A 22326-nucleotide genomic window follows, 5' to 3' on the forward strand; every position below is an offset into this window, starting at 1 on the left:
AAACAAATGTGACTGAATCTATGTTGCAGATTTTGATTCTCACTCTCAGTCAATCAGTTCCATCCAAGAACAAACACACTAACAGAACAGGTCTGGCAGAGTCATAATATATACAGCCTAATTAATCACATTACTCATGAAAATATATTGGTATAATTAATAACACAAGGCATCTATATTGGCCTCTGTGGCGCAGCAAATTACAAGGCAGTAATACTTGGACATGTTGACCTGGATTTCATACATAATCCATCAAGCCATTCCTGCCAGATCGAGTCTCCAGAGACAAGAACAATACAAAAATGATAATTAAACAAAAGCAAGATGGACAGCAGTAGTGTAACATTCATCATTCCCAATATCCCATGGAAGGGGTTGGGATATTCTGATTTTGTCCTGCACATTCTTGTGCTTTCCTCTGTGAAGGTTTCGGTATTTTAATAGGCCTGGATGGGGACACATTACTGTTAATTATGAATAAGAATAAATTATAGCTTGGTGAATGAAGGCATATGGCAATATCATTATACAGGCGTAGCAGCCCTGAAGGCTTTCAAAAGGGTTCCTGTGGATGGGTGACAGTGGATGGGTTGCGCGGTGATGTGCATCTGAGATCCATTGCCCAAACGGTCAAGAGCTCTACCTTAGCACCGATCCCTGCATCACAAAGACCAGGCCCATCTAAAGGCCTTGCATCTATGAGGGTTACTTCTCTCCAAAGGGAAGTGTGGTCAAAGTGAGGGAGTCAGACTTAGCGTACATACTGCATTCCTGTGGCTGCTGTTAATAAATCACTACAGGCAGCATGAGGCCCAGACACTACACAAATGCAAACGGAACATAGAGACCAACCATCGATGGAACACACACGCTGTATGGTACGGCCTCCTAATTCCACAAGAAGTATGCTAATGAGCAACATGTGGGATGGGGGAATCACTGGCTGAGGCAATCTTTAGACAAGCGACTAGTGACTGGCTAAGAGATAGAGAACAAAGAGTGGGAATGAGCGCTCCATGCTCACCACAGAAGGAAGTTAATAGCTGGGTGTCCTAAGAATCCGCACTGGGGCCAGTGGTATTTCGTATGTTTCCCAGTGATCTGGTAGAAGAATTGACCCATGTGGAATCAGAATCTGTAGCTAACACAAGATTAGTCAGACTAGTCAGGTCTAGAGAGGAGTGAAAAGAACTTCAGAAGGACCCAAAAAATACCAGGTAAAAAGGGTAACGCACTGAGAAATGAAACTCAGCCCAACAAGTGCAAATGGAAGGAACCGTGAGCTACTCCTACACACTGATTGTTCTAAAGAGACTAACCACCTAGGAGAAAGATCCAGCTGCTGCGGTGGGCAGCACAATAAAGACCTCCACTCAAAGCACATATTAGAATGGCTTTCCGTGTGTAGGCGGCACGGTGTCCCTCTCCAAAAGGAAACCGCGAAAACAGAATAGGCCCAGAGAAGGGCAACCAAACTAAATTAGAGACCTGGGAAGGCTCCCATACAAGACATTAAAAAGGTACGGAGTGTCCTTTACAGAGCAGATGAACAAGAAAGAACATGGCAGAGGCACACAATAATCAATATTAGAGACGGTCAGATGGGCTCTCCTGTTTACCTTCTCTTGTATACAAGACCAGCAGTAACTTCCCTCCCAACTCCACGAAAGGGAAGCTGGTTCCTCCCACGCACAGAACTCATTTCATTTGTTATATTCCACACACTCGTCCCTTTGCTTAAACACATTAATACTACTGGACTCCACCACCTTCCCTGTACGTCCGTTCCATATTCACCACACATTGTAAAGTGCCACGTGAAATTTTTACTACTGAGACATATATTCCTTCTTAACGTAAACCTATAATCCCTATTTCTGGTCTGTCCAGCAGCCTCCCATAGATCAAACTATCAGCTAGCTGGTTTAAAACCTTCAGTCGTGTTACTTCTTAATCATCTTTGCTCAAAGCTAAATAACCCCAATTTTGTCTTTCCCACCTCATTCATAAGCCCCTCCATTCCACGGAGCATCTCAGCTGCCCTGTACTGGATTCTTCAGTTTAACTGATCTATCCCAAATGGAGTGACCAGAACTGAAGTCTATATTCCACATGTGGTGCAGTAATTGTAAGGGGCCTGCACAATATCCCTAGAATTATGTGATATGTATTGTTAGAAACCTACATCCTATTAACTTTTTATACTGCAGCTCCCTGGACCAGGAATTTAAATGTCAGATCTGTCAGTACAGACAGATCCTTTCCCTTTATTGAATTAATTCAATACCGTTTGAATCATTCTTAGTTGGGCATTATATTTCCATCCCTATTCAATACCAGCTTGCTCCTAGCCACAGAAAAGCAGGAAGCTCCGGACAAGCAGCTGTGAATGCCTTTGTTTCAGGCAGCTTGTATCACAACCCATTTGTTTTGTTTTCCTTTCCTACTGGTATTAGAAACACGTTCACATTAATAGGTGTTTAATGAAACCATAACAGCTTCAAATCCATAGTTCGAAATGGTCTAAAAACAGGGTTGCCTGTTCAATCGCATCAGGAAATATTTATGGACTTTAAATCTTCAGGAAACTGCAACAGCCTGCTAACGATTTGTCCAAGAATGTTTTTAATGGGCTAGTCTGTGTTCTGAGCCAAATGGCACCTACACACTGAAACCACGTCACGTAGCCAGGCAGCTGGAGAGAGCATTGCATTGCAGCACCACAGACCAGGTCTCTCCCGCCTGGAGACCAGCGGTGCCTGGAACACAAGGCAGGAGCTGGCTTCTGGGCATGCATATCCCCCTTCTTCTTCCTCTCATTAAGAGTCAGACCATGGAACACATCTAGGGCATGAACCAACCTCGACGTGACAGAAGTTAGGAAGAAACTTTCCCTATGAGCTGGCTAGGCCCCATGCGGCGATTTTCGTAAGGGGTACAAGCCATTCTCAGAGGCAGGATACCAGGCTAAGTGGGCCATGGTTCTGATCCAGTACAGCAATTCCTATGTTCCCAGCTGGCAAATTCTATGCTGGCATAAATCCCTTGATTTCAGCAGATTTATGACCACGGTGAACTTGTTCCCATACATTCAAGAGCCTATCATTCGTTGTAATTAAAGTAGCATTGGCTGGACGGCTCTCTCCACAACTCAATTCCTCACTTTCCGTCAGTACACCGTAGGCTTTATTTCTAGAGGTCAGAGTTATCATCAGCCAGGCTGAATTACTCTGCATCAGTGATGTCACAGTAACACATCAGAGAGGCAGGCTGGTCTCATGGTCTCAGCACAGTACTGGGAGTCAGGAATCCTCAGGACGAAGCCTGGCTCTGACACTGACTCCCTCTCTGGCCTTGGAGAAGTTGTAAAACTTTCCCAAGCCTCAGTTTCCCCCGCTGTAAAGCACTTACCTCAGCCTGGTCTGCTGAGGAGTAATTACCGAGTGCTCATAAGGTGCTTCTAAAAGGTTGCATGGACTGTGAGTGTTAAGGGTCAATTCTCCCCCCTGCCAGAGGGTGAGAAAGGACTTGAACGTGGGTCTCCCACCTCTCAGGCAGGTGCTCTAAGCACTGAGCTATGGGGTATTCGGATGGGAGGGGGGTCCCCCCATCTCTCCTGTTGATGATGTTCCACTGTGGAGAAAGGATGAAAGAGCAATTGGAACAGGGGAACTGGAGCCAGGCCATGTCCCAGATGAGTGCCCGAAGCACTGAACTACAGAGTTAGAGCCATTCTTGCGCACTCTCTCTGGCCCAATGCCTGTGTAAGTATTTATCCACCATGGAACACGCATGTGCTCTAACCACTGGGCACCACCATCTCTTCCTCCCCCCCATCAGCCGGTTGGGTTTTGAATGGGACCTGATCCAGGAGGCAGCCTCTGAGCATGTCATCTACCAGAACAGGCCCTGGATGCAACTTAGGGAGCCAAACAGATTTTCTCCCCCGGTTTGTGAATTGCCCTAGGGCTTGGGCAGGAGATAGGTACCTGGAGGACGCCTAGAGGGAGGGAGCAGTGCACATGCTCAGAGGCAGAAACCCTGGCACAGCAGGAACTTGGCCCTGAAAATGGAGGCACCGAGTGAGTTTAGGGGTCTACATGGGTTAGACAGGAGTTTGTGCATCGCGGTGGAGCCAAACCTGGGACGTAGGCACCTGAAATAGTGTCTTCGGTGCCTAACTCCTTTTGAGCATCAGACCTAAGCTTTTCACAAAGTATTATTTACAATCAGTTACGCAGCAGCCTGTTTCGCCCGGCTCCTCACGTGGTGCCTGGTCTGATAGAGGAGTCAGGGGCATTTTGCTTTGGTGCTCACCCTTTTCAGTCCATTTCACCACAAAACACAGGCTGGGACCTTGACTCAAGAGTGGCTGAGAAGGTGCTACAAGTCTGCAAGGCCACCTCCTGAGCCTCCGATGGCCCCTCATGTCCAACACAGAGTTACCTTCAGCCTCCACATCCTGGCCCTTAGGCAGCCTCCTTTGATTTCTGCGTGAAGCTGACATTCCAGATAACGCCCGCCACCCCTTCGGAGTCTGGCAGGGAGAGGGTCTGGCAGGAGCGGCTCGGGGAGGGGAGTCAGGCACGTCTTTGCTCTTCCTGCTCCACCAGCTGTTGGTGGTCCACATTGTGCAGAGCTTCCATGCTCCCCATGGGAAAGTGTGCAGCCTATGAAGAGAGCTGGCTCAATAGGATTTTAAAACTCCCTCTTTCCCTGAAACCCTCTAGCTGGCGATGGCCTGCTTGTCTGCCCTACAAAACTTTCATTCTGCCAGGAAATTAACTAGGTTGAGAGTGCCTGTCAGCCAGGATGCATCACAGAGGTGTATGCTGCAGAAGGGTCAGACATACTGCCCTGAACTTACACCTGTCGCCTACGTGGCTATGATGTGCCCTTCTGTTCACCCTCCCCAGAGGGAGCGCATGGGGCTAGAACATGTTCATTAACATCAGTTCTCCACTCTCACACGAGCTCAGTTCACTGTAATTCAGCTTTGCCCCAGCAAGGAATCTGGTTGTGGGAGTTCAGTGTCTGGTACCGTAATTCATGAAAAGAGATTTCCAGAGCACAGCGCATCTTCTGCGGAGAGCTGTGTAGACATGTTTCATTGCCGTTATATTTCACTATAGTTGACAGCTTTTGAAAGGCAAATACATGTACACAGGGAATCCTTTGATGAGAGATGCAGTAAAGGCATTTGACGAAGTATGGGATGCATACTTGGTTATTAAAAGCATCTGGATTTACTGTCTCATTAGTGGCCCTTTGCAGCAAATCAATACAAATATTTTCAGTCAAAAAGGCACCCTTTGGCCTACACCCTCCCCCTGCCCTGTCTCCTTAATTCAAATACAACAGTGAGGAGGTTTGGATTTGCCATGTGGATAATTAGGGCACAGTCCCCTACGGCAATACCTGGGCTGGAGAGGGCTCCCATCAAAGCTTCACCTACTAAATTAGTTTAATCATGCCTGTCATTAGTCATCTTTGCTTGAGCCCCCATTCTGAGGCCATTTAAAGAGGATTAGAGAAAATCTTCCCTCTTTAGTGCTGTACAATAGTGATTAACCATCAGAAGTCGCAAGGCATTTTCATACTGAGGAAGCGAAGCAAAACTGAATCTGTAACCACAAAAGCCCAGCGCCTTCCGCTACGAACCAGGACTTGGAGCTCGCATGAGAGAAAGAATTATTAGTGCGACACCTGGGGTGCTAATTGATACACACGGGAGCCCTGGTACAGGGCTGGAGATGAGAGGACTCAGAGAGGAGCCAGGTCAGCTCAAGGAGGTTGTAAATGACATTGGGCAGGATCTTGTAATTCTTACTGAGAATTCTGCGCCACTAGGGAGTGAGTTAGTAGGGCACGGTTTGTTCTCATTTCGTTATCTATTATCCCTCTAGATCTTAGACGGATCTATCTACAGCTAGACAGACCCACAGACAGACACATATAGGCTGATGTGGAAACAGGCACATTTAGATACAGATGTGCAGAGAACTAGGCACCCCATTCTAGCTGGGCTTAACTAATTCATAACTATCGCCCGGAGAGAATTAATTACAGAGCATAATTTACTCCGATTCTACGGACCCCTGGAATAGCATCCTCACCCTGCCCTTGCTCCAATCCCACCTGTTCTCCTGCAGCCTCCTCTCCTCTCCCCTCCCGCCCTTGTCCAACTGCTCCCTGCCCAGTTCCTCCTGACCCAGGAGGAGACCAACTGCTCTTGTTCATTAGACAGGAGACATCACTGCAGTGCTCTCACTGAGAGGCCAGGGGTTTTCTCAGTGCCTGGCATTTACGTTAAGCAGAGCTGTGAATAAACTCCTGACATTTTTGAAGTTATCCATGCCTGGCCAGTTGGCTGTTTGTTCTACTCCAAAGCCTGCCAGTCCCCACCTGCCTGAGGTTTCACATCCATTGGGATCCAGGCACCACATGTATGGAAATGCTCAGATGTCGTTCAGAACAGGCCACCACGGCTGTCTAAAATGAACGTGACTGTTCGAGTTCTTTCACTGAAAGTATTACCACTCTGAGCTGTGCAGGTGCAAGCGGGCACATGTAAAAGTTATCTTTGGGTAAACAGAAAGGAAAGCGTACCTGCGTATTAATACGAATACTGGGTAAACAGAAAGGAAACTAAAAATACAGCTGAGCACAGGGTGAAGGAGTCGTGGCAAATCTGACAGCAGCTGCTCGGCAGCCCTGGAGTAGCAGAACTCAGGACTTTCACTGAACCAGTGACTTGTATTTGTCCAACAAATGTGAAGTTTTGCAGAACAACCTTTGGCTTATAAAGTGACCGGAGGCCCCTGCAGGCACTCAGGGCATTGAGCAAACATTTCCTAATGTAAGACAACTCAAAACGTCACACAGCAAACACGGCAAAAGGCAGATCAGATCTAACAGTTCAAAACACAAATGGCATCTCAGGGTGTTGACATTCCTAGCCAGTCCAGAAGGGATTTGAGCAGCCTGTTTGGTTTATTAATCCAATGGATTCCTTTAATGTGTGCTTGGACCGTATTAGACGGGCAGAACACATGCCACATTCTGAATGCTACGCTCCCTGTTTCTAATCCGGCTACCATTTGATTCACTCAGCCCAACAGAGCAAGTCCTAATTATCGCTGAGCCCGGCTCTCTAAATGACCCGGCAGGTGGGGGAGTTATCTATGGAATGTGTGGTGGGATTTCACACCTCTTCTTTTTAACCCAACAAAAGCCGTGAATAAAAATAACGATAAAAAAAAAACCTAGAAAACAAAAAACCTTTGCCATAAAACCACAGTTGTAATCCCCTCCTGTGTGCAGACCAGCTTTCTGCAGCTAATCCTGCCCTCTGCAGAGCCTCTGTCAGCATCTGCAGTAACCAGAGGAAACTAGCACTGGCCCTAAACAATTCCTTACTCCTGGCAGTGGCACATTGTGGGTGCACTAAACACGGGCCCCTCGTTTCAAAAGCTCATGAATCCTGAACAGAGCATTTGGGTGAATTGGAAAGTGACTTACCCGCCGGTGTGAAAGGATCCCAAGGTAAGTGTCCCTGCAGTAAGCACAGGAGCCTTCGCGAGGAAGAGCGACGAGCAAAGGAAACCTTCTTAAAAAAGGAAAGCGGCACTTGCATCCTTTGCCTTACAAATGGAAGTGGCATGGTGACTTGCCCTGAGTGCCTGGCAGAGGAACATGCTGGCACCCGCGCTGAGGGAGACCACTGGGACTAATGGCAAACATTCCCCTGGCTTCTCTTAACTCCTCCTATGGTAGGGTACTGACCTTTTCTTGGCTCTCTTCCAGCGGTAAGAGGGAGCGAGTGCTCAAACACAGGCATAGCGGGAGGAAGGGCACACACCATCGGGGCAAAGAGGGGAAGCGAGGCTGGCTGATCACTCAGCCTCCTGCCTAAAGGTTCTCCCAGGGAGAGTGCGAATGATCAGCCATTCGCAGAGAGGCTCTTCCCAGGGCTGTCGACAGCAGCTCCACAGACTCTCCGCCTGCACTAGCTAATGCCATTGCATCAGCCAGGACACTGGAGCACACAGAGCAGAGGCAATTTCTTAGTAACCGTGCCTTAAATAAAAGCAGCCCTCCGTGGCTTCATATTAGCTGCCTTTCTGAATTCAGCGACCTCAAGGGTTCCTGCTCCAGTTTTGGATTCAGCATCTGTGGAGACAAGTCCTCGGTGCATTCTGTGTTAAATAACGAAGGTTAATTTGATTTGATGCACCACTTCATTATCATAAACAGCTCACACAGTATGTCAGTCTTCTGTAATTACAATTTCCTACAGCCGGCATCTTGTTCATTTCCTGTCATTGATGGTGTTTCCCTATGATCATCTCACAGCTAAGCGCTTCTGCATGAACTTCCCTGAACAGTAATTAGGTGTCATTTATTCTGTAGCTGCTGGTTAGACTAATTTACAAAATAGGACCTGGGATATTAAATTTACTTTTCATTACGGCCGCATTTGTGTCTGATTATTTGGATGTAATTTTGTGTGTGTGTGTCGGGGGGGGACACAATGGGAGACTTTTCTTATGAACAGCAGAGTTTTGAATGGCTAAACCCTGCTGGAGTCCCACCTCCGACTCACAGACAGGGCAAGGCATGGGGAGGAACCCAAGCATGCATAGTGGGTGGGTGAAGCAGCTGGTCCATCCCCTCTCACCAGTAACACAGCGGGGGAATGACATGTTCTGGATGCCACTTGGTAGGCTGCAAAAACAGGTCTATGTCCAGCATCTTGCTAGGGGACGAGGGGGCTCCAGACAAGCCGCATGTTTCCGGTCAGCATGGAACCATAGCTGCCTACGCTGGGCACAGCCCCCCCGATCAGCGTTATCAATAATCCCCGCAGTGCCACTCACCGTGGGAGGCGGGCGCTTTACAACCAGGGATTAAAGGGCAAACCCGACCAAAGCGGGCCTTTGGAGCATGGCGGAATAAACCCCTTTGGAATCTCAGCATGCTGCTAAATGCTCATGACTAAGGGACCTTGTTCAGAGCACCGCTGCCTCTCTGCCACCTCTCACCGCGACACAGCACCGGGCTGCTGGCTCTCACCCGCTACGGGCTGCAGCCACTTGTGAGAGCAGACAGTGAGCTCTGCCGAGAGCCAGAGCAGAGGGCGCTCCGAGGAACCAGCTAGGTCTGCAGCCTGGCAGACACCATGCAAACAATGGGCAGAGTAAGAAACTCCCAGCAAGCAAAGAGAGTGGCTCAGAGCTGTGAGGAGGCCACAGAGGGCATGGCTGGGACCTCTTATGCACCAGGTTAAGGCCGCTGGCTTCAGCAGAGTTGCCTTTTATTAACAGCAGGATAAGCTGGAGGCCCTGAGTTCCCTAGGGGAGAGATGGTCTCTCAGACACCTTTCCTTGCCGCCCTTCGCTGCAGCCCCCCCGGATTAATAAAACCTCACACAATGGCCATGTAACCCTTCTGCCCGGTGGTTAACAGCAGCAACAAGGCTGGGTGCGATAAATTGAGGGCCTCTCTGGGTAAATAACTAAACTGTCCTGAGCCCCCACCCAGCCAGTAGGGAGCACCCTAGGGACGCTACTCAAAGGAGAACTCAGAGGTGCTGCTCAGGGTACATCTTCACACCAAGGAGCTAACCCAGGTCGGGGTGCTGGGCTAGACTAGAGCATCCAGACTCCAAATCCAGACTTGAGCCAGACCTGAGTTTTCGTTTCCACGCTGGGGCTCCGCTCGCCCTTGTGAGGTGCCAGGACTTATCCCATGATTCTTAGCGCTGCTGCGCCACTCAAAGAATTGTTTCACGCAGTACTATGGGAGAACGTGCATGTCCTTCCTTGGATGAGATGAGTTCCCGGGACTGTGGCCCGAGGTCGTCACCTGCTCTGTGCCCTCTGAATCAGTGCTCCCGGGGTCTCCACTGGTCCCTCGACGCTCAGGGCCAATACTGACACCATCCAGAGTCAAAAGCAGCTGCAGCAAGAAAGCGGGCTCTGGGAACACCCAGTCCCCATGTTTGGTGAGTTGCTGGACTGAGGTGTGGTTGTTGGTCTTCCAGTACACACTGCTGAGGGACTTAATTGTCTCCCTATGCTGAGGTCCCATCCCGTGAATCCCCCTCTCTGCCAGCTTCTTGCAAATTGCCTCCCAGAACTGCAGATTTTGGGTATCCAAATTGTGGCTCTGACTGACCTCACAACAGAGAGCCACCCAGAACCGTGGCAGCCACCTCTGGCCAGCTGGCAGCATGCTGGGAGTAGGATATCCTGGACGGCACCTCGGTTCGAGCGTTGTGAAAGCCGAGCAGCAATACAGCTGCCAAACGTGGGGGTTTAATGCTGAACCGGTGCCTATAAACTGGTAGGTGACTTCTAGGGTAGAAGGGAGTAGGAAGAGGGCAAGAAAATACGGCCCTGAGGGAATTGTGAGACGGCATCGGAGGACTATCAGCACCTGAATTAGTCGGCCTGCATCCACACTGCAAAGGGGGCAGGTAATGAGCCCACGTGAAAGCAGAGCCTGAAGGAAGAGCTGCAGGGAAGACAGACCCTCCTGGCCACGGCACATGACCCACAACCACTCCTCTTGCTTCCCCACTGGCTCCAGCCTGCTCCACCAGCCCGGCAGACAGCGCATGGGCGGCCGTTCGCTCCAGCACTGGCAGGGCTGCTGGTGGGACGCTCTCTGAGCACGTTCCCTCCGTGTTGCTGCTGTCGTCCAGTCTCCTGGGGTGGTGGCTGAGCGGAGATCTCAGGGAGAGGCACGGAAAGCCAGGCTCTGGCCCTGCCGTACGGGGCAAGCTCTCCCCTCGGCTCCCAGACAATACAGGGGTGGGACGGCAGTGATGGCGAGGTTCACCGCACGCACTGATGTGACAGCTTGTCAGTCTGTCCTGGAGGCTCTGCCCTTCCTGCCAGGAGGAATCACAGAGCTCAACACGGACGAGCCAGTCTCAGAACTAAAAGAGGATAATGGAGGGGTTTGAGCCAGGCTTCCTCTGCCTACCCACCCTGCCCACCACCCATCTCTCATACACCTGGTTTGGCTCCTGCATGCTCACAAAAAACAGTAATGCACTGAGAACAAGCTCATGGTGCGTGGCCCTGCAGCTCCTATGGCTCTGATAGGCTCCTGCATTCACCTCTTTGGCCATTCAGTGTAGGCGAAGCTCCTCCTGAGGCATCCTTCATTTGCCCCACGGGTCTCTCAGACACTCAGCCGGCATCGGATTGAGACGTTACAGTGGAAGCCCCGGCCCCAAGGAGCTGAGGCTACACCGAGAGCAACGCGGACAAACACCAGGGGACTGAGGGAGGCAGGAGGGCAGGACCGACGCTGATGCAGGGTGCTGTGCATTCCCGTCCTCGGGTCGCTCCGCCGCAGGGAGCCGGGCTCCTGCAAGTACAGGCTCCAGCCAGGCTAGCTGCACATCACTCAAGCAACGCGGCTTCCCACCCCTTCTCTTGGGAGATCACTTCCCAGCCCCATAAACCCTGCTGTGACACTCAGGCCTATTCCCACCTAGGACTCCAGGCTACCCCCTCCGCCCAGCTCTGGGATTGACACCCCTCCAATGTTCTGCAGCCATTTGGCTACTCTGAGGACTTGATCCCTTTCATCTCTCCTCCTTGTCACTTCAGCCCTGACAGCAGCTGACGTGGGTCTCTTCTCCAGTGTGTGTCTGGTCTGTATCCAGCACTCAGATGCTATGGCAATTACAAACAAATGCAGCTGCCCATGGGGTGACTTATACGTTACTGCCCTAACAGCGAGCACCCTGCCCTGAAGGCTTCCAGACTCACCTCTGTTGGGACTGCGAGAGGGGCAGGCCCAGGGGCAGGAGACAAGCCCTGAGAACAGTAACCGACAGCTCAGACAGCCTCCCTGGCAGGTCTAAGGAGAGGAACATTTTCCCTAAGAGCTGACGGAGATGCTCAGTTAATAAGATGTAAATGCCCTCTGTAATCGCATGCTGGGGCTCTGCAGTAACTGAGTTAGTGGGGACTTTTCCGGTGCTGCCAGCGCATCAAACAATGCAGCCGCTTTAGGAGGTGGCTCTGATCCCACTTCTATTTATTAGTGTAATTCTATTACATTACTGGGGAACAGCTGTAGGCACTTGAATGTCGAATAAGGCCAGTGTTTTTTTTATTCCGCACTGGAAAGCTGTGAACAGCTGCCAGCCTTGCAGCAGTAGAGTGGTCATTTCCATCAGTCAATGTTTGCCATTCTTGACCTGACTTCCCTGAAAATCTCTTTTCAAAATCTACTCTGCCAGCATTTCCTTTCTAGAAATCCAGAGTCATGCCGCCAAAGGACAGCGATTCTAACAACAACCCCAGTAGCTACAATGGCAGCATTGAAAGCACAGTGTTCTAGGGCCATTCCACCCCCCACCCCTCCACCCCCCGCTGTCATTTCGCAGGAGCCCAGGGCAGCCCAGGCTGCTGGATTCCTGGTACACAGGGCCGTGCAGGTGCATTTCACCCCCCTGGACCAGGTAAATTAGGGCAGCAGTGAAAGAGTTAACCTGGCAGCAGGCAACTGCCATTCATTCATCTCCACATCCGCGAATATGCTGTCACTGTATAGGCAAGCGGGAGGTTGGGGGGGCGGGGGAGGGTGTGTAACAAATTATCTCAAGTATTAATGACCCAGTGGCGGCGCAGAAGGCAGCAGGCCTGCCACTTTTAATTGAATGAAATGATTCGGCATCAAGTTCCATCATGTGGAACTCGCAGGGAACAATGGAATGTTTGAACATGACAGTATTTTACAGACAGCGCATTTCAGTTTAATTATTGTATCCACGCTACGGAGCAAGCTTTCCACGACACAGCGATTTATTTGTGCTCATGCGGTGGGTGTGCGAATCAGCCACCCAGCAGATATATATTGCCATGTAGATGTCTGTGACAATGGTTCTATCTAGATAAGAGAAGCCAGGGCTGAAGCAAGCCAGTGTTTTATATGGTATTAAAAAGTCGTCTAAGAGAGGACGCATGGAGCAGTGTAGCACTGTGGTTCACAGCCATAATCACTGCAGCAACAGAAGCTAAAGCTTGAATAACCCTCCCCAGCTGCCACCACCAGTGAACCTTTTGCTCTGTTAAAGTAACAGAAAGCTGGAAGTTTACGATGAGGCTTGTCCCAGCAGGCTATGAAAGGAAGGCTCTTCTGTGGCAGAGTCAGAGGGGATGCGTGCTGTTGATACTGCAGGAGTGTGAAAGCTTGTCTCCCATCCAGAATGCTCCAACCTTTTGCTCCAAATTGTCTTAGATTTAATTACATCCCCGTTTAGGGGGAGGAGAGGAGATGTGTGATCGGTTTTATCTGATGAATTATACAGATGTTTGATATCTTTATTTGTGGCCAGAAAAACAGGACAACACAGGCACACACTGTAGATATCAAAACCCTTGAGAAGACAAATCCCTCAATGCTAAAAGGGTCAAAAGCAGCACAGACCTGTTAGGGGAGGGGGTAATTTGTTGTTGTTAAGTTCAAACAAATGTAATAAAAACCCGGAGTTTGGCTTTTTTAAATATACGGGCCAGATCTCCAGCTGGTTCAAACTGGCTCATCTCCGCTGGAGTCGACAGAGCTGTGCAGATTTACACTCATGGGGGCTCTGGCCCATCTATCTTTAACTAAGATTGTACATTTCCAATCCTTTCCCTCGCCAAGGAGTCCGAGTGCTGGCTGGGCACCGAGAACTCCAAGCTTAGGAAACAACAATTAAAATACAACACCACGCCACATCGTTCAACGACAGCCAACCCTACTCGAACCGCCAGACAGGACAGCGGCATCCATAAGAGAGGTGCCGAGTAAGGTCGGGCCCTAAAAAGGGATTGACACGCAAAACAAACATAAGAATGGCCAGACTGGGTCAGACCAAAGGTCCATCAAGCCCAGTCTCCTGTCTACCGACAGTGGCCACTGCCAGGTGCCCCAGAGGGAGTGAACCTAACAGGTAATGATCAGTGATCTCTCTCCTGCCATCTATCTCCACCCTCTGACAAACAGAGGCTCGGGACACCATTCCTTACCCATCCTGGCTAATAGCCATTAATGGACTCAACCTCCATGAATTTATCCAGTTCTCTTTTAAACCCTGTTATAGTCCTAGCCTTCACAACCTCCTCAGGCAAGGAGTTCCACAGGTTGACTGTGCACTGTGTGAGGAAGAACTTCCCTTTATTTGTTTTAAACCTGCTGCCTATTAATTTCATTTGGTGGCCCCTAGTTCTTATATTATGGGAACAAGTAAATAACTTTTCCTTATTCACTTTCTCCACACCACTCATGATTTTATAGACCTCTATCATATCCCCCCTTAGTCTCCTCTTTTCCAAGCTGAAAAGTCCTCGCCTCTTTAATCTCTCCTCATATGGGACCCGTTCCAAACCCCTAATCATTTTAGTTGCCCTTTTCTGAACCTTTTCCAATGCCAGTATCTCTTTTTTGAGATGAGGAGACCACATCTGTACGCAGTATTCAAGATGTGGGCATACCATGGATTTATATAAGGGCAATAAGATATTCTCCGTCTTATTCTCTATCCCTTTTTTAATGATTCCTAACATCCCGTTTGCTTTTTTGACTGTGGCTGTCTTCAGAGAACTATCCACGATGACTCCAAGATCTTTCTCCTGATTAGTTGTAGCTAAATTAGCCCCCATCATATTGTATGTATAGTTGGGGTTATTTTTTCCAATGGGCATTACTTTACATTTATCCACATTAAATTTCATTTGCCATTTTGTTGCCCAGTCACTTAGTTTTGTGAGATCTTTTTGAAGTTCTTCACAGTCTGCTTTGGTCTTAACTATCTTGAGCAGTTTAGTATCATCTGCAAACTTTGCCACCTCACCTCACCTTTCTCCAGATCATTTATGAATAAGTTGAGTAGGATTGGTCCTAGGACTGACCCTTGGGGAACACCACTAGTTACCCCTCTCCATTCTGAAAATTTACCATTTATTCCTACCCTTTGTTCCCTGTCTTTTAACCAGTTCTCAATCCATGAAAGGATCTTCCCTCTTATCCCATGACAACTTAATTTACATAAGAGCCTTTGGTGAGGGACCTTGTCAAAGGCTTTCTGGAAATCTAAGTACGCTGTGTCCACTGGATCCCCCTTGTCCACATGTTTGTTGACCCCCTCAAAGAACTCTAATAGATTAGTAAGACATGATCTCCCTTTACAGAAACCATGTTGACTTTTGCACAACAATTTATGTTCTTCTTTAGAGAAGCATTAGAGACAGAAAAACACCGGCACATTTTCTAACAAATGTAACTATGAAGAAGCTGTTGGCTAAGGAGTACAAACGACCCCCTTAATAAGCTGGAGCAGGACAAATTGGATTCAAAGCTAGGCCTTTAAAGGCTCTGACTCTGTACACATATCCATCCCCCTCCGCACTCCTCCGCCTGGCAGGCCGGGCCGTGAGGGCTTCAGCTCGCGTTTTCGCGGCAGTGAGAGAGGCCCCCTCTCCTTGGGCTCCAGGGCGTGCAACGCAGGCTGCAAGATGGCACCCATCTGAATCTGTTTCCTCAAACAATGAATGGCAATAACGATGGATTAATTCTGAATGCCGGGGAACGTTCCAGCGCTCGCTTGGATCTAGCGGGATGGCCCCCACGTGCAACGCTTTCCCTGCCAGCCCGGCTGGCTCCCTGCCACGTCTCTCCCAGCTCGCGCCTGGCAAAACAAAAGGTTCTAGTGTGTGTTTACAAAGCAAAGTGACATATTCACGAGATGCCTTTACACACTGCGGAAGGCAGCACGGCACAGCCCCCATTCACAGGGAAGCGAACAAAGAGCGAGTCTGACAAAATTCATTTCTATTTATGGGTTTTGTTTCTTTTTTTTTTTTTTTAATTGAAATATCCATGGACCTGAACTGATGGTATTTGCACTGGCTGCTGAATTAGCAGAGTACTAGACTGTAACAATATAAAATATATATTGTTAAAAGCCACTTAAGGCTTTCTCTGGAAGGGCTTCCTGAACCTTTGAACAAGAACCCAGGGGACAGTCCTTTATTACCACTGTGACCAGGGTCAATTGCTCTAGAACTGAGAAAATTATTTAGGAGGTGATCAGCCTATTAAACCATTAACACATACATTACTTGAGCCGCTGATCTGGCCCCTGTCTTTATTGCATTGTGTGTTGTGCTTGGGAATTTGCTGGCATTTTATTCAGTACATAGTTACATGCACAACAAAAAAGACCAGATAACAGGTTTGCATTGACCAAGTTACAAAGGAAGCCTCTCATTTCTCAGGACTTACTTTAACTATTTTGTTTTTATGCTTTTCTTACATGGTGTAAACAAAGGCACAAATTGCAGGTCTTAATCTACAGAGATTCTTCAGATTGTCAGAAATCAAATTTAGTTATTACCATCAGAATCTCGATCTGTCTTTAAGTGTAAGTGCTCGCACTGGAAATGCATGATGAACTAGCGGAGCCTCTCCTTTGAAAGTGATAAAGCATCAAATCTCAAAAATAAATGGGCTGTTACAGCTGTGGGCACCCTGTGGTTACAATACAGCAAGGAGAGGCAGATAGTGCTTTGGAGAAAGAGGGGCATTTATTTCTGCCTGTCAAGACTTGGGAAAGATGGAGAACATACAAGGGACAGAAATTAGTGTCTTAATCTAGTACATTTACGCTCTTCGCTTTTTAAAATGCCTTTTGGCTAGTCATTTTCTTGCATCTGATGTTTTATTATCACATCTCTTATGACATTTTCAGATACTTATTAAATCAAGGCTGGGGTTTGCTGCTCTGTGTGCAGCGTCTGATAGCGAATTCTGAGACCAAGCAAAAAGGAATGGGTGAGATGGAGTAAGCTGGGAGATACTGGGCCAGAGTCTGCTGTCTCTCACATTGGTATAAAGCTCGACTGGAGCTTTCCAAGGGCGTGACAGAGATCAGAACCTGGCCCAGTGCCTGTGCGCAGCAGGGGACGGAAGAGTTGGAGCACGCACATCCTGCAGGGAGCTGGGATCGCATGAGGCAAGGCAGGGGCTGTGAGGCAGCAAATTCCCGACAGAGTGAGGTGCTTTGGTTTGAATATCCATTGTCCGGTTGGTTAGTACCAGAAAGCGAATAATTTTCTTAAATAGTCAAAAAACTTTTCTGGCACATTCAATGCTGATGAAGTTGCCAGATTCCCCCCTGCGGGTGACTGGAATGAGTCCTCTTGTTAGGCCCACGTGGCCCTCTCAGCCTTCAGCCAGGGGAATTCAGTCTCCAGGCTAGTCAGTGCCTGTGGCAGAAGTGCTGTTTGAGATGTGAGCCCTTCCCCACTGGGACCTCGAACAAGACCCACCAAACGCACCACACCTGAGTCCATCAGGGCAACAATTTTCCATCCTCACAGCCTAGGGCTGGATTTGAACCCGTGCCTTACAGCGAAAGGGTCTTGTTGCCGCTTGCGCGCTGTCTGGAGGAGATGGATGGGCAAACATCTCTTTGTTTAAAAACCATAAATAACGGTGTGGCTGAACAGAGTAATTTAAAAGGGAAAAGCCCTTACTTGTGCAGGGGCACCACACAACGTGCCAGACTGTTGGTCCCAGCCCGAGGCCCCGCCATGGCACACTGTAGGTGTCTCCAGCTGCAGATTGCTTGTCTAGCAGGCTCTCAGCAGGGGTTGAGGGGTACAAGACTGCCCTGCACTCCCTCTTCTGGCCACTGGTGTATACTGAGTACACAACTAATGACCTGAGGGCTCGGCAGCAGGTGCCCTAGAAATTAAGAGCTCCCCTGAATAGCCCTCTGAAAGGAAGAGCTCTCCTCCTCCGGCGGAGTTAAAGCTGCTCCCTTGGACTGGTGGAATCCCAGGGGGTGGCTCCTGCAGGGCTTTGTGGGGGGCTTCAGGTCATCGTGGTTGATTGGGAAGTGTCTGGGCTGTTCTGCATCACGCGCTTAGGCCTGGTCTGCACTACATTTGTTCTTAACAGATCCCACTGCCGCACCTGCTGGGGGATTGACGCACTGGGAGCGCTATTGCAGACGTGGCTCCAAGCAGCTGCAAGCATTTTAACCGTGTCCTCTAGACCTGCTGCAAGTGATGGGTGGCCTATGCTAGCACATCGGCACTATTGCTGGAGCAGGACCTGGCGCAGACACAACCCATCCGTGGCAAGATCGCAGCCTGATCTTCAGCTGAAGGGAATCCCGTGGCTAAGACCCCACCTCCTCCCACAGATGCTCATGGGGTCAAAGCTGAGCCCTTCAACCTACGCATCCCCACTGAGTATTGCTGCTGGGACGGGATGCTGAGAAACAGGAAGTCTGCAAGATTGCTGGGCCTTGCCCTATTTAAGAATTGGGAGGTTTAGCAGGACCCAGAAAGGAACTGGCAGCCAAAGCAAAGTGTGGCATGTTGGAGAGGAGTGTCCTGATGGGCGTGGCACACTGAGATGGCAGGTCGCTGCCTGCAGCCCCGAGCGCAGTCTCTGGGTGGCCTTCTGCAGCAGCCCCGAGGACAGCATAGTGCATCAAGCCAGCATGTGGCGATTGGCACTGGATCACTGTGGCTAGGAATGTACCCGGGGGAAAGGGAGAGGTGGCTGGCTAGCTGCACAGGAAGGAAGGTAGCCCTGCTGCTGTCTGGGTGTTCAGGAGCAATGAAGTTTCGAGTAGGATCCCAAGGCCACACCCCTCGTTGTCCAGCACTCCCAATGGAAGCCGAGCTCACAACTCCAGCTGAGCCCAATCATTTCCATGTTACTGGGACAGAGCCTGTCGGCTGCTCTCCAGCCAGGTACCCAGTTCACTGAGGCAGCAGGGAAACCATTTTGTTTACATCTGTTTGGAAGGAGATGTAGCGCTGGGCCCACCCACATATTGGTGGCACGGACACCTTGATGTCTCTCATTCTCTCCTGGAACCTTACGCAGATGCTGAATAAAAGGCAACAGAGTCAAGACCAGAAAGACTCCACAAGCAAGGAACCTCAGTGAACAGAAGCAAAGATCCTCTGGGTTCTAGCAGCTTAAAGCGACTCTGACCTTAGGGTCATTGCCCTGACAAGTGTGCAGCACCCTTGCAACCAAGAGTGTCAGCAGCTGCTGGCAGGTCCAGGAATCTTAGCCTGAACACTGGACCCATGCCCACTCCACCAGGTCTTTAAGCATCGTCTCTGTGCCTAGCCTGGACATGGTCAAGCTACAGGGGTTGGCCCGCCACCACCTTCTGGGTGACCTTAGTTGGGAGAGAGTTTAGGAACTAGGCAAAGGTGAGCAATATCATCAGCGTGGAGTGATGCCCCAGCACCAGTCAGGCCCTGTGTGTTTATGCATTAACAACATTGCCCCTCCATTTTAAAAAGACAGTAATCCAATTCCTTGAGTGGAGAAACTGCAAGGCCAGTGATCGAAGTATCATACATAGTATGTCAATCAATGGCCTGATTCTCCACGGTGTTACACCGACTTTCAAGGCCAGAAGGGGCCACATCAGTCTGACCTGCAGAGCACAGTCCAGAGAACCTAGAGCAGAGCTTTTCGAAAAACACCCAGCCTTGATTTACAAACAGGCGGTGATGGAGAATCCAGTTGTTCCAGTGGTTAATTACATCCATGGCGTCAGATCAGCGTAATGCACAGGAGAACCAGGCCCCCAGGACATTCCTATGATGTGCAAGCACCACGGCTCCAGGCAGCATTCGGTGGCACACCTGGCATATCGGCTTCACTCTCTGGTGCGGTGAAATCCAGTCTTCCCCTCACTCTCAGCACTGCTTGTTTACCTGCCTGTTACCTTAAAAGGCCACACTGCTTGTGTTAGAGAGAAAACTCAATGGAAACCCCCCTCCCGGAGGAGATCCAGTTTGGAGCAAATCTTCAGGAGCCCATTAGAACCCTGCAGAGCAGCTGCAGCAGCAGCAGCGTGAACGCAATCCTCGGTAAAAAGTGACTCTCCAATTTCTTATCCATCTTGTATCCCTTCCACTTCTCTCCCCTTCGCCGTGCTGTTCATGGGGTACCGGCCCTCCCGCTCCCGGGCAGTGCTGCCCAGTCCAGTTCTCGAACAGCAGACAGCGAGGTTTCAACTTCTCAGCAGGATACTCTTCACAAACTCCAAACCCCTAATCCCACGGCTAACCCCCTGGGGGATGGCTGGCTGAGCAAACACTCCATTTGCTGGCTGCCTGCTTAATTGCTGACCATTTGTTAACAGCCTTTGACAAATTAAATCTTAATTCCTCATGCTAATCGCGAAATGTTGTTCTCCTGGAGTCTCCTGCAGTTTACAGCTCCCAGCAGTGGCCCCTTCTCCCAGCCAATATGGCAGAAAGCAGCAGCAGCTCGGAGAGCCAGGCACTCAGGGCATGCCTGGTTTCACTCCCTGCCACACAGCAACTTTCAACTTAAAGATGTTTAAACACAGATCTGTGCCTCCTCCTTGTCTGGGGAGGGAGGAGAGGAGAGTGCTGTCTCCATGGCCCACACACTCCTTGGCCTCTCTGTTGAGATCCGCAATGGTGTGTTGTGAGAGATTTATATTGATGGTCTATACAATTAAAACGTACCGCATGGTAAAAGTTGGCTAGTTCTATATTTGCTGTCCATATCCGCTAGCTGGCGCTGCTGGAAACATGGGCCAGGGAAATGCCACAGCCAGAACTCAGCCTCTCTCTCGAGTTCAGGCTTTTTTCAGACTTTTAAACTTCCTTGGTAAAACAACAAAACAAACATGAAACCTCCAAGCCCTCCACTCTGTGGCACCGGGAAAGCTTGCCAATTAGAAGTAGCAGCAGTAACTAGGAGCACTGAATACACGTCCTACGGACTGTGAAATCCATAGAATCAGAATACATACATGGGGGCCGGGTTGTGTGTACATTTATTTATATGAAAAATGATCAAATGTATCTGTACTGAGGTTCAGGGCTGACTCTGGTCACATGTGGCAGAGCAACTTTTTTAAAATTACATACCAGTATTTCTGCATTTTGGGGTTTTTTGGCTGAAACAATACAAAGGGTTTTGGGACATGAGGGTCAAAGGAAGGAAAAATGGGGACTCTGAAGTTATGGAAGACACAGGGTGGTTCTGGAGTCACTGAAGGTTTTGAACTCCTGGTTAGTCTGCTGTAAACAGGGAAGAATGCAGGCAGCCACGGCAAAACCACAAAAACTAGGGGGTTTGGACTCCGTACTGCCCCCAGCCCCTGCAGACTCAGATGGGAAGCCCCAAAAGAACAGCTTCCTTGGGAAAGACATGGGACTGCTGGTTCCAGGACGGCATGGAAATACAGCGAGCACATGCATCTTCCTTGGGTACCTGTCACCCCTGGTTCCAGGGGCAGCAGGGGGATGCTTTATTCAGATATAAGAGAACAGGATCAAATGCTAGATTCCAAAAACGAGTGCCGTCTCAGGGTGGAACATTAAGAGAGCAGGTGGCCAGTCCCTGCTTTCCCCTCTCACGCTTGTTACCACCTCACCTACTCCCGTTGCTCACCAAGAAGGGAAAGCAGCACTGCTGAAACCCGGGTTCTGCAACGAGAATGGATGGCCTAGAAATCAGCAGTAGAAAATCAGACCCATTAGATCACTGAAAAGCTTTGTGCTCAGTCGGGACGCCCAAGGTCAAGTGTACCCTACAACAAGAAGAGGCAGATTTCCTAGTGCTCATTAGTCGCCGATCAGCGAGCTGGGCCATGTGACCTCTCACACTAAGTGCTTAGTGCCTCTTAGTGCTTCTCTCCCCCCTCCCCCAGTTATCCAAATGCCTCCGCAATGGCCGGGCTCAAACAGGGACCCGATCTGATTGATAAATAAAACTAACAAAAAACTCAGGAAATGCAACTAGCTCCGAACCGGCCGCCAAAACGAGGGTTTCCCCTCATTCCTCCCTCTGCTGCTCGCTGGTTGCCACGAGAGAGAATGAAGCAAAATTCGGTTCGACTGGGCAATACACAAGTTACTGTGGAAGCAAGTGAAGTGTGGGGAGATTCTCCCCTCACAGCCCCTGGGGAGGGCGTACCAGCCCCGGCTCCTCATGCTGGCCTAGAGCTCAGAGAGGGCAGAGTTTGAGTGGCTTGCAGGCCCCCTGAACGCAGTGGGGTGGTTAGGGGGAGGCATGTCAGCACCACCTCCCTGGTACAGAGGAGCAGGCTCCTGACTCCGCTCCGAGTTGAGAATGCCGGGCCTGCCCTCCCAGCCTGAAACACACTTGCTAAAACACTACCATTAACTTAACGTTTACCTACAAGGAGAAATATTTTCTTGGCACTGGCATTTGATACAAATGGGGGAGTCGAACTAAAGGCTGCAGCCTGGGTTTTGAAAAGGGGAAGACTTT

At 49.6% G+C, this 22326-nt stretch overlaps 1 protein-coding gene across 17 annotated transcripts in view; it reads right to left on the minus strand.

Annotated features, from left to right (window-relative positions):
• The window catches only part of TNRC6A (trinucleotide repeat containing adaptor 6A), a 187260-nt gene that overhangs the window by 125887 nt on the left and 39047 nt on the right, over positions 1 to 22326 (minus strand). For 2 of the 17 annotated variants that reach the window (XM_074964963.1, XM_074964959.1), the window contains exon 1: positions 7522 to 7759. The exons of 14 other annotated variants lie outside the window; for them this stretch is intronic. The gene's annotated coding sequence lies outside the window, so the exon portion shown is untranslated. Of the gene's footprint in view, positions 1 to 7521; positions 7760 to 7785; positions 8144 to 22326 lie in introns of those variants that run through there. One more of the 17 variants, XM_074964962.1, reaches the window with a different exon arrangement.

This window comes from Natator depressus, chromosome 10 (assembly GCF_965152275.1).
Source record: "Natator depressus isolate rNatDep1 chromosome 10, rNatDep2.hap1, whole genome shotgun sequence".
Lineage (NCBI taxonomy): Eukaryota > Metazoa > Chordata > Testudines > Cheloniidae > Natator > Natator depressus.